Source organism: Ornithodoros turicata, chromosome 1, assembly GCF_037126465.1.
Source record: "Ornithodoros turicata isolate Travis chromosome 1, ASM3712646v1, whole genome shotgun sequence".
NCBI lineage: Eukaryota > Metazoa > Arthropoda > Arachnida > Ixodida > Argasidae > Ornithodoros > Ornithodoros turicata.
Window position 1 is genome coordinate 3035903 of NC_088201.1, and position 14150 is coordinate 3050052.

At 50.0% G+C, this 14150-nt stretch overlaps 1 long non-coding RNA gene across 1 annotated transcript; it reads left to right on the forward strand.

Moving 5' to 3' along the window:
* The first annotated feature begins 8155 nt into the window (after positions 1-8155).
* On the forward strand, positions 8156-14089 carry LOC135396587 (uncharacterized). Its single transcript, XR_010423459.1, has 3 exons — positions 8156-8241; positions 11061-11156; positions 13959-14089. It is a non-coding gene; the product is annotated as an uncharacterized LOC135396587 (long non-coding RNA).
* Positions 14090-14150: the final 61 nt, after the last annotated feature.

Consider the following 14150-nt stretch of genomic DNA (forward strand, 5'->3'; position numbering starts at 1 on the left):
CTGGGGGGACAATGAAATCCTCCATGCGCCTGGTCACCCTTTCCATTCCTAATCTCCCCCTAGGGAACCAGGTTTGTCGACTACAAAAGGAGAAAGCCCTGACACACCAAAAAGAAAAAGACAGGCGCTGACCGCGCAGACGGTACGACGTCATGGTCGTCCTTGTCATCCTCGTTACACCCTGGGGGCGGGGTCGAGAGTGAACGAGGACGCCTGTGTTTGTGTACGTTCTTTTCTGAACAAAAAAAAAAAAAAAGAGCTGCATGCATCAAAATTCTTTGTGCTGTTCGGCAAATTAACACATATACTTTCATCAGATGTCTTAAACTGAAAATATTTTGGATGTCCCTCTGTACCCCTTTAACGGTAGGAGTGCCAAACACTCGCGCTCCGGAGCAGCCACTTAACGCGCCCATTGTCGTCGTCGTAACTAATGCAAGCACCATGCTTGTCCTCCTCCTCGTCACTAATACCGTGTTCGCTTTTCCTTCTGCGGACGACGCCGACGCCGCAGTCTCGGGGAAACGAGGCACTAACGTACAGCTGTCTCTGTACAAATCCACGGGAGCAGCATAGGTGCCGTTTTTGCAGGCGGGTTATACAGCCAGGCGGACATTCCATCGAAGACAGTATGTACGAGGGGCGTTCAAGTCAAACCGGGACTTTTCATTTTTCGCAAAAGTAAAATGAACTTACAGGCGAGAAATTAGTTTTATTTTTCAACGTAATGTCCAGCTGGGCACTTATGCACTTGTCCCAGCGTTTCACGAGGGCTTGGATGCCAGCAGCGTAGAAATCCTTACCGGTGCGTAGCAGCCATGATCGGACCGTATTCTTGACCTCGTCGTCGAAGCTGAAGTGGCAGCCCCCAAGGAACGCCTTCAGTGGACCGAAGATATGGGAATGGCTGGGGGCGAGGTCTGGACTGTAAGGGGGATGTGGCAGCAACTCCCAGCAAAGTTCCTGTAAGGTGCCTGTCGTGAGATGTGCGGTATGCAGGTGTGGATTGTCCTGTAGGAGGAGGACTCCTTTGGTGATGAGGCCCGGCTTTCAGAAACTGGAGGTGTTCATGAAAGATAGTGTTCAACGTTCCCACAGAAAGGTCCGTCTTTCGAGCCAGTTCGAGACACGTTATCCGTCGGTTCTTGAGGATCAGGCGCTCCACAAGTTGGATGTTCTGAGGAACTCTGACACGGGCCGTCCCGGCCGGGATCGCCCTACACTGATGTACGGCCGTCTCGGAACCGTTTGCACCACTCAAACGCTTTGCTGCGGCTAAGTGTATCGTGGCCATACTGAGCCTGAAGTCTTCTGTGAATTTCAGATGACTTTACGCCTTCATTCACGAGAAACTTCATGACAATTCTCTGTTCGATGTGCACGCTCACCTCGTTGTCGGCCATCTTGTCCAGCACGTGTCTTCTGTTTTGCACAAACTTTGGACCACCACGTGGTGAACGCGGACGCCTGTCGCGTGTGAAAATGACGAAAAAGAAGTAGCGCGAGCCATTTGTACACTCAGGAGACAGAAAGTCCCGGTTTGAACACCCCTCGTAACTGCTATGTGACTAATTACCTGAAATTCATTAACTCTTTAATTGGGGTTTTCGGGCAAAAGTGAGGTAGCAGAGTGGGAGAATCCTCGTTGAAAGCGTTTGTATTTTCAAAAAATCCGGAAACAAGCACGTGCGTTGAGATACCGATGGCCGAATGTTGCTGTGCAAATGAGAAGAAACCGAAACTGAGCGCATCAGAAGTGCAGGAAGGACTGCTCTCATTCCACGTCAGTGGTTCACGCGCCTTGGAGCGATGGAGATGATTGGGGTAGACGCTGATCTGCTGAGCTGACGACCATGAAGGTTATACACGACCTACTACTATACTAGTGTTACTAGTATAGTAGTAACTCGTGGGTCATACGCTCCTGAGGCTCATTTCGACTCGGTTCCGTGACAGTGTAGGTAGCGTCATAGCTGGGCGAACTCACTCATGAGGGCCCTCATGAGTGCCCCTCACCCTCACCTCACGCCTTTGAGGTGAGGGTGAGTGAGGGCAAGCCCGCGATCAGGCCATCCGTGAGTGCACTCATGAGGTTCTTACCCTCATGAGGTCTCCTGTGAGTGCACTCATGAGGTTTTGCCCCTCATGATACCTCCTGTGAGTGCACTCATGAGGTCTGAGGGGCGCCAGGTCTGTATGAGTGAAGTCACTGGTGAGGCCTGAGGGGTGTGAGGTCAGTACGAGTGCATTCAGAAATGAGGTTAAATGACGCTTACGAGACATGGGCAAATTATGAAGGCACTAGTGATATGGTTCCAGCGATCCAGCTACCGACAGAGTGCACTTTAAAGGGCTGGTGTTCCCGTTTTTAGCAATTTCGTCTACGTCGCGCTGGGAACACAGCCAAGCGCCCTGAACTGACGGATTAATTACTGATATGGTTCCAGCGACCTAACTACACGCAGTGTGCACTTTAAAGGGCTGATGTGCCCGTTTTTAGCAATTTCGTCTACGTCGCGCTGGCAACACAGCAAAGCGTCCTGAGCTGACGGATTAGTTGGTGATATGGTTCCATCGACCCACCTACACGCAGTGTGCACCTTAAAGGGCTGGTGTGCCCGTTTTTAGCAGTTTCGTATACGTCGCGCTGGGAAAGAGCAAAGCGTCTTGGCTGACTGCTTACTTGGTGACATGGTTCCAGCGATCCAACTACCTGCAGGGTGCACTTTATAGGGCTGATGTACACGTTTTTAGCAATTTCGTCTACGTCGCGCTGGGAACACAGCCAAGTGTACTGGGCTTTGTTGTGTTCCCAGCGCGACATAGACGAAATTGCTAAAAACCGGCGCACCTGCCCTTTAAAGCGCACGCTCTCGGTAGTTGGGTCGCTGGAACCATATCACGAAGTAATCAGTCAGCTCAGGAGGCTTTGCTGTGTTCCCAGCGCGACGTAGACGAAATTGCTCAAAACGGGCACACCAGCCCTTTAAAGTGCACCCTGCCTGTATATGGGTCGCTGGAACCATATCACGAAGTAATCAATCAGCTCAGGAGGCTTTGCTGTGTTCCCAGCGCGACGTAGACGAAATTGCTCAAAACGGGCACACCAGCCCTTTAAAGTGCACCCTGCCTGTATATGGGTCGATGGAACCATATCGCCAACTAATCAATCAGCTCAGGACGATTTGCTGTGTTCCCAGCGCGACGTAGACGAAATTGCTAAAAACGGGCACACCAGCCCTTTAAAGTGCACCCTGCCGGTAGTTCGGTCACTGGAACCATATCACCAAGTAATCAGTCAGCTCAGGACGCTTTGCTGTGTTCCCAGCGCAACATAGATGAAATTGGTAAAAACGTGCACACCAGCCCTTTAAAATGCACTCTGCCTGTAGTTGGGTCGCTGGAACCATATCGCCAAGTAATCAGTCAGCTCAGGACGCTTTGCTGTGTTCCCAGCGCAACATAGACTAAATTTGTAAAAACGTGCACACCAGCCCTTTAAAGTGCACCCTGCCTGTAGTTAGGTCGCTGGAACCATATCGCAAAGTAATCAGTCGGCTCAGGACGCTTTGCTGTGTTCCCAGCGCAACATAGACTAAATTTGTAAAAACGTGCACACCAGCCCTTTAAAGTGCACCCTGCCTGTAGTTAGGTCGCTGGAACCATATCGCAAAGTAATCAGTCGGCTCAGGACACTTTGCTGTGTTCCCAGCGCGACGTAGACGAAATTGCTAAATACGTGCACACCAGCCCTAAGTGTACACAGCCAGTGGTTGTGTCGCTGGAACCACATCATGCGTCATTTGACCTCATTTCTGAATGCCCTCATACTGACCTCACATACCTCAGGCCTCACCAGTGACTTCACTCAGAGACCTGGCGCCCCTCAGACCTCATGACTCTGACTGAGGAGGGGCACTCAGTCAGAGTGCCCCTCCTGCACTCTGCACTCACTCAGTGCAGAGTGCACTGAGAGAGTGACAGAGTGCACTCACAGGAGGTCTCATGAGGGACACAACCTCATGAGTGCACTCACAGGAGACATTATGAGGGGTAAGACCCTCAGGGCTTGCGTTTGTGAGTGCCGTGAGGGTGAGGGCCTGTGCTCGTGAGGGCGGTGAGGGTGAGGGCGATTGAGGGCATGTGTCTGTGAGGGCCGTGAGGGTGAGGGCGAGTGAGGGCCTGTGCTCGTGAGGGCGGTGAGGGTGAGGGCGAGTGAGGGCATGTGCCCGTGAGGGCCGTGAGGGTGAGGGCGAGTGAGGTTTCACCAAAATGCCCACCTATGGGTAGCGTATTCCAGGAAAGAGATTGGGTTCAGAATAATCCACGGGAACAACTGGCCGAGTGGCCCGTGCGCCGTGCATTTATTAGCGCGACCGAGCAAACGAGCGCTGATGGCGTTGCAGATGATGCGGCCCGCTACAGGGCTCCTCCCCTCCCCTTCGGCTGTCTGAGGCGGAAGTTGAAGACAGGCTGAGGGGGCTGGCCCAGGAGACAGTACGACGGAGCTTGGGCTGCGGGGGCAGAGGTCGTACAGTGGAGCAAGGAAGCGGTGCAGGAGAGTCGGACTCCATGTAAGCGGGCTTCACACGGTCTAACGACACCACCTATTTGTATCCCGCAATGTCGAGGGTAATGGTCTTGTCAGACCGGCACAGCACACGGAAGGGGCCGTCGTAGTGAGGGGATGGCGAACGGCGTCACGACGCAAGAAGGCATGCGTGCAGGACTTGACGTCTCGGGGAACAAAGACCGGGACGGTGGTGGGCTGGCGCGGAGGAGTCGGAGCAAGCTGACGGAAGAAGCGTCGGAGGCCGTGGACATAGTCGGCCGGGGGAACATGCTGTTCAGGTTGTCCGGGGCACCAGAAGTCAGCGGGCAAACGTAGGGTCGTGCCGAAAGCCAACTCTGCAGCAGAGCAGACAAGGTCATGCTTCAGGGCTGAGCGAATGCCCAGTAAGACAAGTGGCAGGTGGCAATGAATCCCGGCCCAGCGAGCGATGAGAGCGGTCTTCAGCTGACGCTGAAAACGCTCAACCAGACCGTTTGCAGCAGGGTGGTCGGCTGTGGTCCGCAGATGGTGAAACTCCGATGAGTACCATGAGTCGCTTGAAGAGTGCACTCTGGAACTGCCGGCCCTGGTCGGTGGTAATGCGAGCGGGGCAGTCGTACCGTGCGATCCAGGCATAGAGGAGGGCGTGCGCCACGGTATCGGCTGTCGCTTCGGGAAGGGGAACCGGCCATCGTGTGTAGCGGTCCACGATACTAAGAAGGTAGCGATGGCCGTGGCACGGGGGTAATGGACCGACGAGGTCGACATGAAGGTGCTGAAACCGTGCGTCAGGCATGGTAAAGGGCTGAACGGGTGTCTCTGTGTGACGCGTGATCTTTGCCGTTTGGCAAGCGATGCAAGCCCTTGTCCAACGCCGAACGTCCGTGTTCATTCCCAGCCACACAAAGCGAGATGACAACAGTCGCTGCGTGGCACGGATCCCCAGGATGGCTGATGTTATGAAGGTCTTGAAAGGCAGTGAAGCGTAGGGAAGGCGGTAAGTAGGGACGGGGCCAGAGACGTCGCACATCATGTCAAACGACGAAAAGGGTAGAGGGGTCTTCTGAAGCTGTAGGGAATGCTTGGTCGTGTCAGAGATAAGGTGACTGAGCGGGTCATCTCCTGCTTGTGCGGCGGCCAGAGTGTCGAAGGTCATGACGGCCGAACACGTAGCACCTTCGAGGCGTGACAGTGCGTCGGCCCAGCGTTCTGACCACCACGGGCGAAGCGGATGTCGGTGGTGTACCCCGAGATGAGCGAGAGACGACGGAGATCAGTCGGGGAGTAGGTGTCACGGTTGGACGTGAAGACAAACGTCAGAGGTTTGTGGTCTGCGAGAACGTAGAAATGCCGGCCTTCGGGGTAATGCTGGAAGTGGTGCATGACGTAGTGCTTGGGCGTAGCCAGGTGCTGATCTGCTGGCCAGATAGGCCTCCGCCGGTGAAGGTGATGCGCTCCTGACGCGCGCTGTTTTCGTTTCGGCTCATTTGCAGAGCGAAATTCACCGATGGATATATTTCATGGCGCGCGCTCTTTTCAGTATTTTAAAAAGATAGAATGACTTTCAACGAGGATTGTTTCGGAAACGGAAAAGTTTCGCTTAGCTTCAGCGACTGCAGTGGAACAGGCGTGAGCGGCTTAGTGATACAACGACCAGGAGCACGAATTACTACTTCCACTTGGCCTTGCACGACGGTAGAGAGGTTTCTTTCTGTTGGCGAGTCGCTGCAGAGAACGACTGTACCAGGGTGACCGCTTATCTGTCTATCACACTGCAAATTTTCTCTTTAAAGGGACGATCGCATCAGGGAACCCATGCATCTATGAAACAAATACCACTATGTTCGGGATCGGCCGACAATCTTCTTGGCTATTGTTTTCGTCAGGAAAGTGCATAGGTATTAAATAAACGAATTTTAAAGATACTCGTTGCTCCTGCAGCTGGCTCCGGCGGCGTGACGTCACTCCGGAGGAATGAGAGGGCGGCGCTCAGAGGATGAAAGCCGTCGAGACCTAGATACAGAAGGCCCGCTTATTGCCTCCTCTCCCCCTTTCGCTGCGTGGACATATAAAGTCAGAATTCGTCTGCTACTGCGGTTCACCGTTCTCTGAATACAAGAACTCGCAAATGATTGCAGCTATAACTTGGAGCCCGTAGACCTGAATCTATATAGACAAAAAGTGCGACGCACGCTTTCCAGAAAATCAGTCTTGAGAAAGATATGGGACTGTCTTGCGCTTTATTTTAAACATTTCTCATTTAGTACGCGGGGACATTCAATCACTACTCGCACACGACGGTGGTTCGTCTCCATGGCTACGACCGCTGAAAGCACGTTCGTGATTGGCTACAGCCGTTGAAAACACGATCCTCATTGGCTGACTCTTAGTTGTTGTATTGCCAACTGTAGGATGGCCCACACCAAGCTTCAAAAATAGTACTGCCGTCGCCATAAAAACGAACACCAGGCATACACTAGACGGCCGTTTCGAGCTTGTTGGCTCTCATCGGCGCAGCGTCACGTCGACGAGTAAGTAAGCTTTCTCTGTCTAGGTGGTGTGGGTACGGCCAAGGCATTCCTCTTCTCAAGGCCGTGCTGTGGTTGGTGGTGTAGGGAGTGACGTTTTCTCGTTTTCCCAGAGAGGGAATTCCGGCACACACTCAACATCCGGCGTCTGCTCTTGTTATCTATTCCGTCGAATAACAGCCAAACTACGCCACTATTTCGCGTGGGGTTTTCGATAACGTGGTCATTGGTACACGAGGAATAAAATGACATATAGTTTCGAAATCGACTGGAAGGATGTGTCCGTCCCTATAAATAGATTTCAATTACAATCAACAACAGATCCTTCATCAAAGTTAATATGATACCTTCCGTAAAAACCGGATGATTCATTATTTGGCGGAGAGCGATCAGCAACAGCGTGGTTCCTGGTCAGAATGCCTGTATTGTTGAATTCCAATGGTAGATTCGGAGCGCCTCGCCGGAGCAAGTTTTGTTGCTCCGCCGAGAGCAAGTCTGTTCGAATGGCAGATTGAGAACAGTTCTGGAGTCTTCCAATGGGAGCTTCGGAGCGGCATTCGAGCCAAGGACGCTCCAGGGAGCAACCCAGACTGCTCCGCCAAAATAGGCAGATTCAACCGGAACTCTACGTGACGTGCCACTTGTTGCTCGTGCTTCCTATTTCCTGTCTCTATTTCGCCAACATGGCTGCTTTGCAACGCGTCTTCGCCGTGACTAGTATTTCGCGTCGTACGTTGGCGATTTTGTTTCATGAAGGAAGCGAGAATCAGACATTACCAGGGCAACGTTAGGAGATTAGGAGGACCTTGATGTTGCAAAACATGGCGTTATAATGGAACATGAGCATCTTCTTCTTCTTCTTCCTCCGTCTCTGGCCGCCATCCACCAAGGGAGGTTACCCAGCGCTAACTCCAAGTTGTGCGGAAGTGTTCCAGTCGCAGATTCGGATCACTTGCTCTAGGCCAGATCGAGACGCTCCACTGCGGAGCCTGCCACTTGCTCCGACTCTGCCATTGGAATTCAACATAAGAATCATAAAGGAAGCCACTCGATCACGTGCGGCTACCATGGCACGCACGCGCAGCGCGCACTTTTCCTGCATTCTCGCCCATTGCCTTTCGTGCGGTGGAAGTGCTGCCAAATCATGAGCACAAAGAAACTGTAAGTAACACGATCTTTACGTATAGCTTAGCGTAGCTGTGCAGGTTCTGGCTCTTGCAGACCTCATGTTCTCTGCAGACCTCGATGTCATGTTGACATCGGGGCGTTTTGCACTGTGAAACATAGAAGCGTGTAACATCCGCAAAGGCGTTCCTGCCGATGCTGACGTCATTTTTCTTGTTTACCTCCGAAACCACGCGATGACATTTTGCATACGCCATCTGCACGCATAGCAGCAGCAGCAGCTTTAGTCGCAACTGGCACCAGAAAGATACTGAGGACCTAGGACAAAAAGGGGAGGAGCGACTGGGCGAGGGAAGCAACATTGCTAGTCCGTGGTGTAAGGTGGTGTAATTGTATACAGGTAACGAATGAAAAAAAAAAAAAAAGAAACAACTCCACAAAGAAACAACGTCCCAGTGTGTACGGGATCGATTTTGAAATGGCCGTTGAAGCATATGGTTTCATAATAGAGAACGTGTTCAACCAGCGTACGTGCCCACGCATCAAGCTGCCTCAGCTGTCTTCTACTTCCATGAGATGACCGCGTAGCCTCCACGGGAGCATCCGAGACTGGGTTCAGGCTACAGGGGTGCCCTACCACGTATCGTAATGCATTCTCGACGCGTTATTGTAAATGTCAACGTGCACGTGACCATAAAAGGGTCACGTGTCGTTCTGTAGTTTATCCCATACCCACTACCTGACATTGTACTGTGGATAATCACACCGGCGACTCACTCAGCCGATGAGATACACTCATACCTAGGAGGCCGTATAAGCTACCATATCGCGCAATAAGCACAGGATGATTTACACCGCAGGCAAAATGCGTTCATTTTATGCTGATGGTGTGGAAGACAGGCAAGTTGGTTGGACTCGAGCAACACAGTTCGTGTTCCCTATCGATCCTTTTTATTGTGTCCGCTCTTTTATTAAAGGATGCTAGTGTAATAACAATATAGGTAAAATAGAGTACAGTCAACCCTCGATTTATGAACCTTCGATTTATGAATTCCCTCGTTTTATGAACACTAGCACGAGGAACCACACTTTTTACATGCATTTTTCCCTCGTTTTATGAACCCCGATATTCGAATAATGAATGGAATTTCTGGAAACCAACTAGGAGGTGCCCAGCGTTTTTGCCCTCAATTTATGAACGGATCGTTCCGAGGCCAACGAAAACCTTCAAAGGGATTATTCGTGGTCTTATGAATGACGCCTGAACAGACAAAACGTTTTCGAGCTATTACACCCTCGGTTCTTAACCACTCGAAATCCGAACAACAAACGGGTTTTTGGAGAAGTGTTCCTGACCTCAATTGACACAGCGGAAGGCATGGTCCAAAGCAAAATTAAACTATTTAGTATTGCATAATAAACAGAGTGTGAATGCGCTAACATCTGTGTTTTGTGAGACTGATACAGCAGAAGGCATGGTCCAAAGCAAAATTACACAATATATTGCATTATAAACACAATATCAACTCGGAAATACTGTTCCATTTGCTCGATAGTACTCACTTAACGGAATTTTCGATTTATGAATCCCTCGATTTATGAACGATTTTTCGGGGAACCGAGGGTGTTCATAAATCGAGGGTTGACTGTATAAACAAATTCACCGAAATGAGTTCGAGGTAACTCGTTATTGTAAGTTCCTTTTTTTTTTTTTTTGTTACTTGCAACTTGGTGCTTTTACGCCGTGGTGACTCTAAGAGGAACTCGTTTCTTTTTCAGGTAACTTTGTCAAAGTAACTTCAACTAAGTTCCAAGTTGCTTTTAATTCGCTTTTCACTCAGGTCCACATATTTTCTTGCGTTCTCTCCGGTGCTTTCATGGAATTTTATGCCATAAGACGTGATATTCAATCAATGACACTATTCTATTCAGGAAGTAAGAACCGCTGTCATTGAAATGAAGCTGAACCATTGTGCGCCCACAAGGAGTAAGATGCAAAGCGTTGGAATTGTTGGACATAAAAGAAAACGATCTAAGCGTGTTGCACTCCTCCGCAGGCAACTCAAGTTCTAATTCAATTGCTCACATGCGCTGCACCTGTGTAATGCTATTTGGTGTCCCAAGTAACTTGGGAGTAACTCGTTCTTTTTATATATATATATATACCACTCCGTAACTGCGAGTTACATTTCAGGCTAGTTACATTTTTCACACGGTAACCTATCTCGTAACGAAGATGGGTAGAAATCCAGCGAACCGGTAGAATGTAGGAAGGGAGTTGCCTCAGGACAGAAGCCGCCGATATTTCGAACAGAGACTGTTCTTCTTCTGGAAGAAGAACAGTCTTCAGAAGAAGAACAGTCTCTGTTCGAAATATCGGCGGCTTCTGTCCTGAGGCAACTCCCTTCCTATCTCGTAACGAGTTATTTTTGACGGGTAACTTCTCAATCTATGGTGCTATGCTTCAATCTATGGTTCTCAATCTATCTAGCTATGGCGAGGGCCGCCACAAGCGCAAGGGCGATACAAAAATGACGGCCATAGGACATCCCTATGCTTGAGACAGGTCATGGTCGGTTATCGCACCTACAATCAATCTCTGCTTCGCTACCACGCTGCGACCTAGTCACAAAGTCGCTCCAATTGGCGCAGGCCACACGCTCGCGCGGTTAAGTCTGACGGTAGCTGTACACACACGAAACACTTACGACAGAATGGGTAGGTGCCCTCACGAATGTGATCGGTAGCGAATCAGACCGGATATTTGAGAGGTTCTGGTTGCCGCGCACTCCTTTGTCAACCACCACGATTTAGTGTGCATGTTGGAATGGTGGTTTTAATGAAATTCCTTTCAGCCATACAAAGTCCTCTTCGTACACGGACCTTTTGGATGATGACAACGAGCTGGTCTCGTCAGTTTTCACAGATGACGACGACGGAGTTGCAAACGTGTAAGCGTTCCACATCTTCCACTCTTTTTCTGTTGCTCGGGAAGTTTTACGCGGATTTCCAAGTACGACCGAAGCGGTCTGCCGGAGGCCGTTTGAAAAAGAAAAGTGCATTGTTACAAGAGTACGGTAGCAAGAATAGCAAGAAGAATTATTGGTCCACAGCGAATTAGTAGCAGATAATTAGGGTTCCATTTAAATGCATATCTGTGAGGTCGTGCCATAGGGGAATTTTTAGTCAAGAATAGGGCAAATGGAAGCGAAGGACATGTTTTCGACCAGCGGCGGCGGTTTGTCACTCTACAGACTGGGAAACTCACCCTTCCTATGTGTGCTGTCTGAGATCTTCCTGTTATACTGTTACATCTTTGAAAGCCACAGCATATAGTCACAATGCATTCCTACCAACTCGGTGGCACAAACCTTGAATTTAAAGGAAGAATCGCACCCGGAAACGTGTGTTTCAGACCGATACGGTAACCTTCGGCACCGCTTCACAGTCTACTTGGCCTTAGAGTCACTAAATAAGCTACGCTTCAGAGTATCGACACTGAGTTCCAAGAGCGAGCATGCGCCATCTTGTTTCTGCGTCGCGCTACCGACGCGCACGCGCACTGCGCACGTTAGCGCACGACGCCATCTATCGTGCGCGGATGAAATGTTCCTTTCGTTTGCAAGCAGCAGTTGAGGGCCTTGAGCTCACCGTGACATCTTTTAGGGACGCTCTGCTTGACAATACACGGATTATCGCGCAACAATCATACACGCTTCTCTATCCCACAGGGAGCATTTAGAGCGATTAAATAATTATTATTTGTTATTATTTAATTATTATTTAGTGACTCTAGGAGCATTATGTTAGCCGTCTTTGATCCTCAACTGGGGATGATACCGGTGTGGTGCGGAAACAAGATGGCGCTCCTGCTCTTCCTTGGCCCTCAGTGTCGGTACTCTGAAACGAAGCTTATTTAGTGACTCTACTAGGCCTCGTTTCTCGCACTCCCTCTCCAGCTGCGGAAGCTCCGGCGATAGTTGCATCATGATGGCGTAAGCCAGGTACACGAATGGGAGCGCAGCGCAGGCGATTGTCTCCGAGCTCGTCTGCGTCAGAGCCGTTTATTAGGAAGAGTTTGGCCATTGGGAGGAGCCTGTCCCAAAGCGCGTCATTTTACGTCACACTATGGGCGGCGCCAAGGCCAGTTTGGGTCAGAACTACCAGCTTGAAATCTACCATTCCGCCATTTTGGAGCAGAGGCACAGTCTTGAAATCACCTCGTGCCGCCGCGGCTCGCTTTTCATCTCGTTCAAGTGGGCGGAGCGATGAGCGCTCTCTGACGTCACAGCGGCTCCCCATCACCGTGCGGCAAAAGATCAAAAAATGACCAAACTCTCCTCAAAAGTGGCTCTGGTCTGCTTCGCTTTATGCAAGTGAAAAGTCCTCGGCAAATACGCTGACACTGTGTGTGAGGGTCCTGACTGTATGAACACGTCCGAAGCTAACCGATTGCAGACCCTCCGCGGCCCTGTGTTTGCAGACGCCCTATACGTGTATACCACCCGGTCGCTTCCTGATTGCACTTGTCTGAGTGACGTTTTCTCCGGTTTCCAAAGGGGGAATTCCGGGAGACGCTCGCCATCCGCCTTCTGGTCCTGCCATGCATTGCATCAAATTGCAAAGAAACCATCCCACTAATTCGTGTCGGGTTTTTGGCGTTGTTGTCGGCGATGAACGAGGAGTAAAGCGGCACTGTTTTTTCGACACCCACACACCCAATACACAGCAATGATCTCTCGGCGTAGCACATTTAAAGCGTCCTACAACCACACACATTCTCTTGAACCACGAGGGGGACAGCCCCATTGATTTTCGGCGCTGCTTCATCCTCCGAGTGATGTATCGCCCTATTTGTCGTCCACGCACGTTGCCACTAGCGACCTACCCAGCGCAAGCAATTTTGGAGGCTATAGCGGTGGCGCTGGCCACCGGCCCGTCTTCCGTTGTTATATTTTCTATTCAAGCTTACGTTGAGATTTTTGTACAAGCGGAGCGTGTCTCATGGCATATGAAGGTGCCGATGCATATCGCCCCCTGGCGAATCATTGGGACGTGAGCGTGCATAGGAGTTTCTGCTTATGACGTGGTCAGTATAATCTAGCAGTGATGGCCAGCAGTTAACTACATGTAGTTAAACTACTAGTTAAACTACTTGATTGTAGTTAAAAAGTAGTTATCAACTACTTGGAGACATGTAGTCTGAAACTACTAGTTAAACTACTATTTCGAGTAGTTAACTACAGTAGTTTAGTTACTGCAGGCGCCAACTACGTCCGATTTTGCCGCAAGCTTTACGGCACGATTGTGCTTCCGATTTTTACCTCGAGCTACTTGTTTGATGAGAACGGAGGTGCAGAGCAATTGTGTCGTGCATGCGTACTAAATCTTCACTTTTATCGCTGCTTGTGATTCATATTTAGGTGCCCAAGAACACTATAGTATGGGATTGGTGTTGATGGACAACGTTAAGTAGTTATAGATGTAGTTAAAATACATTGCAGTAGTTAAAGAAGTAGTTTTAACTACCTCCACTGAAAAGTAGTTGAACTACTAGTTAAACTACTCCATTGCAAAGTAGTTAGTAGTTATAGTTAAACTACTGTAAAAGTAGTTAGTGGCCATCACTGTAATCTAGTAGGTCGTGGTTGCCAACGTAGGATACCGAACTTATATCTACACCAGTGGTACAGTACCAGAATGTAGTCTAGGCCAATCGCTAGTTTTGAGCAATGCCATCGAATAACTTACAGACGACCCAAACTGACTGGTTCCAAGGAGTTTCCTCGTGCCATGCTCATCGGTGGCGTGACCATCATGCTTCTGGTGTTCTCTTTGATGGCTATTGTCTGGAAAGCCAAGGAAGGACCGCCCGCGGTTGCTGGTAATGGTTCATATACTGGAATAATAGCCACACTCATTGACGTTTGGTGTGCTGCATTTCC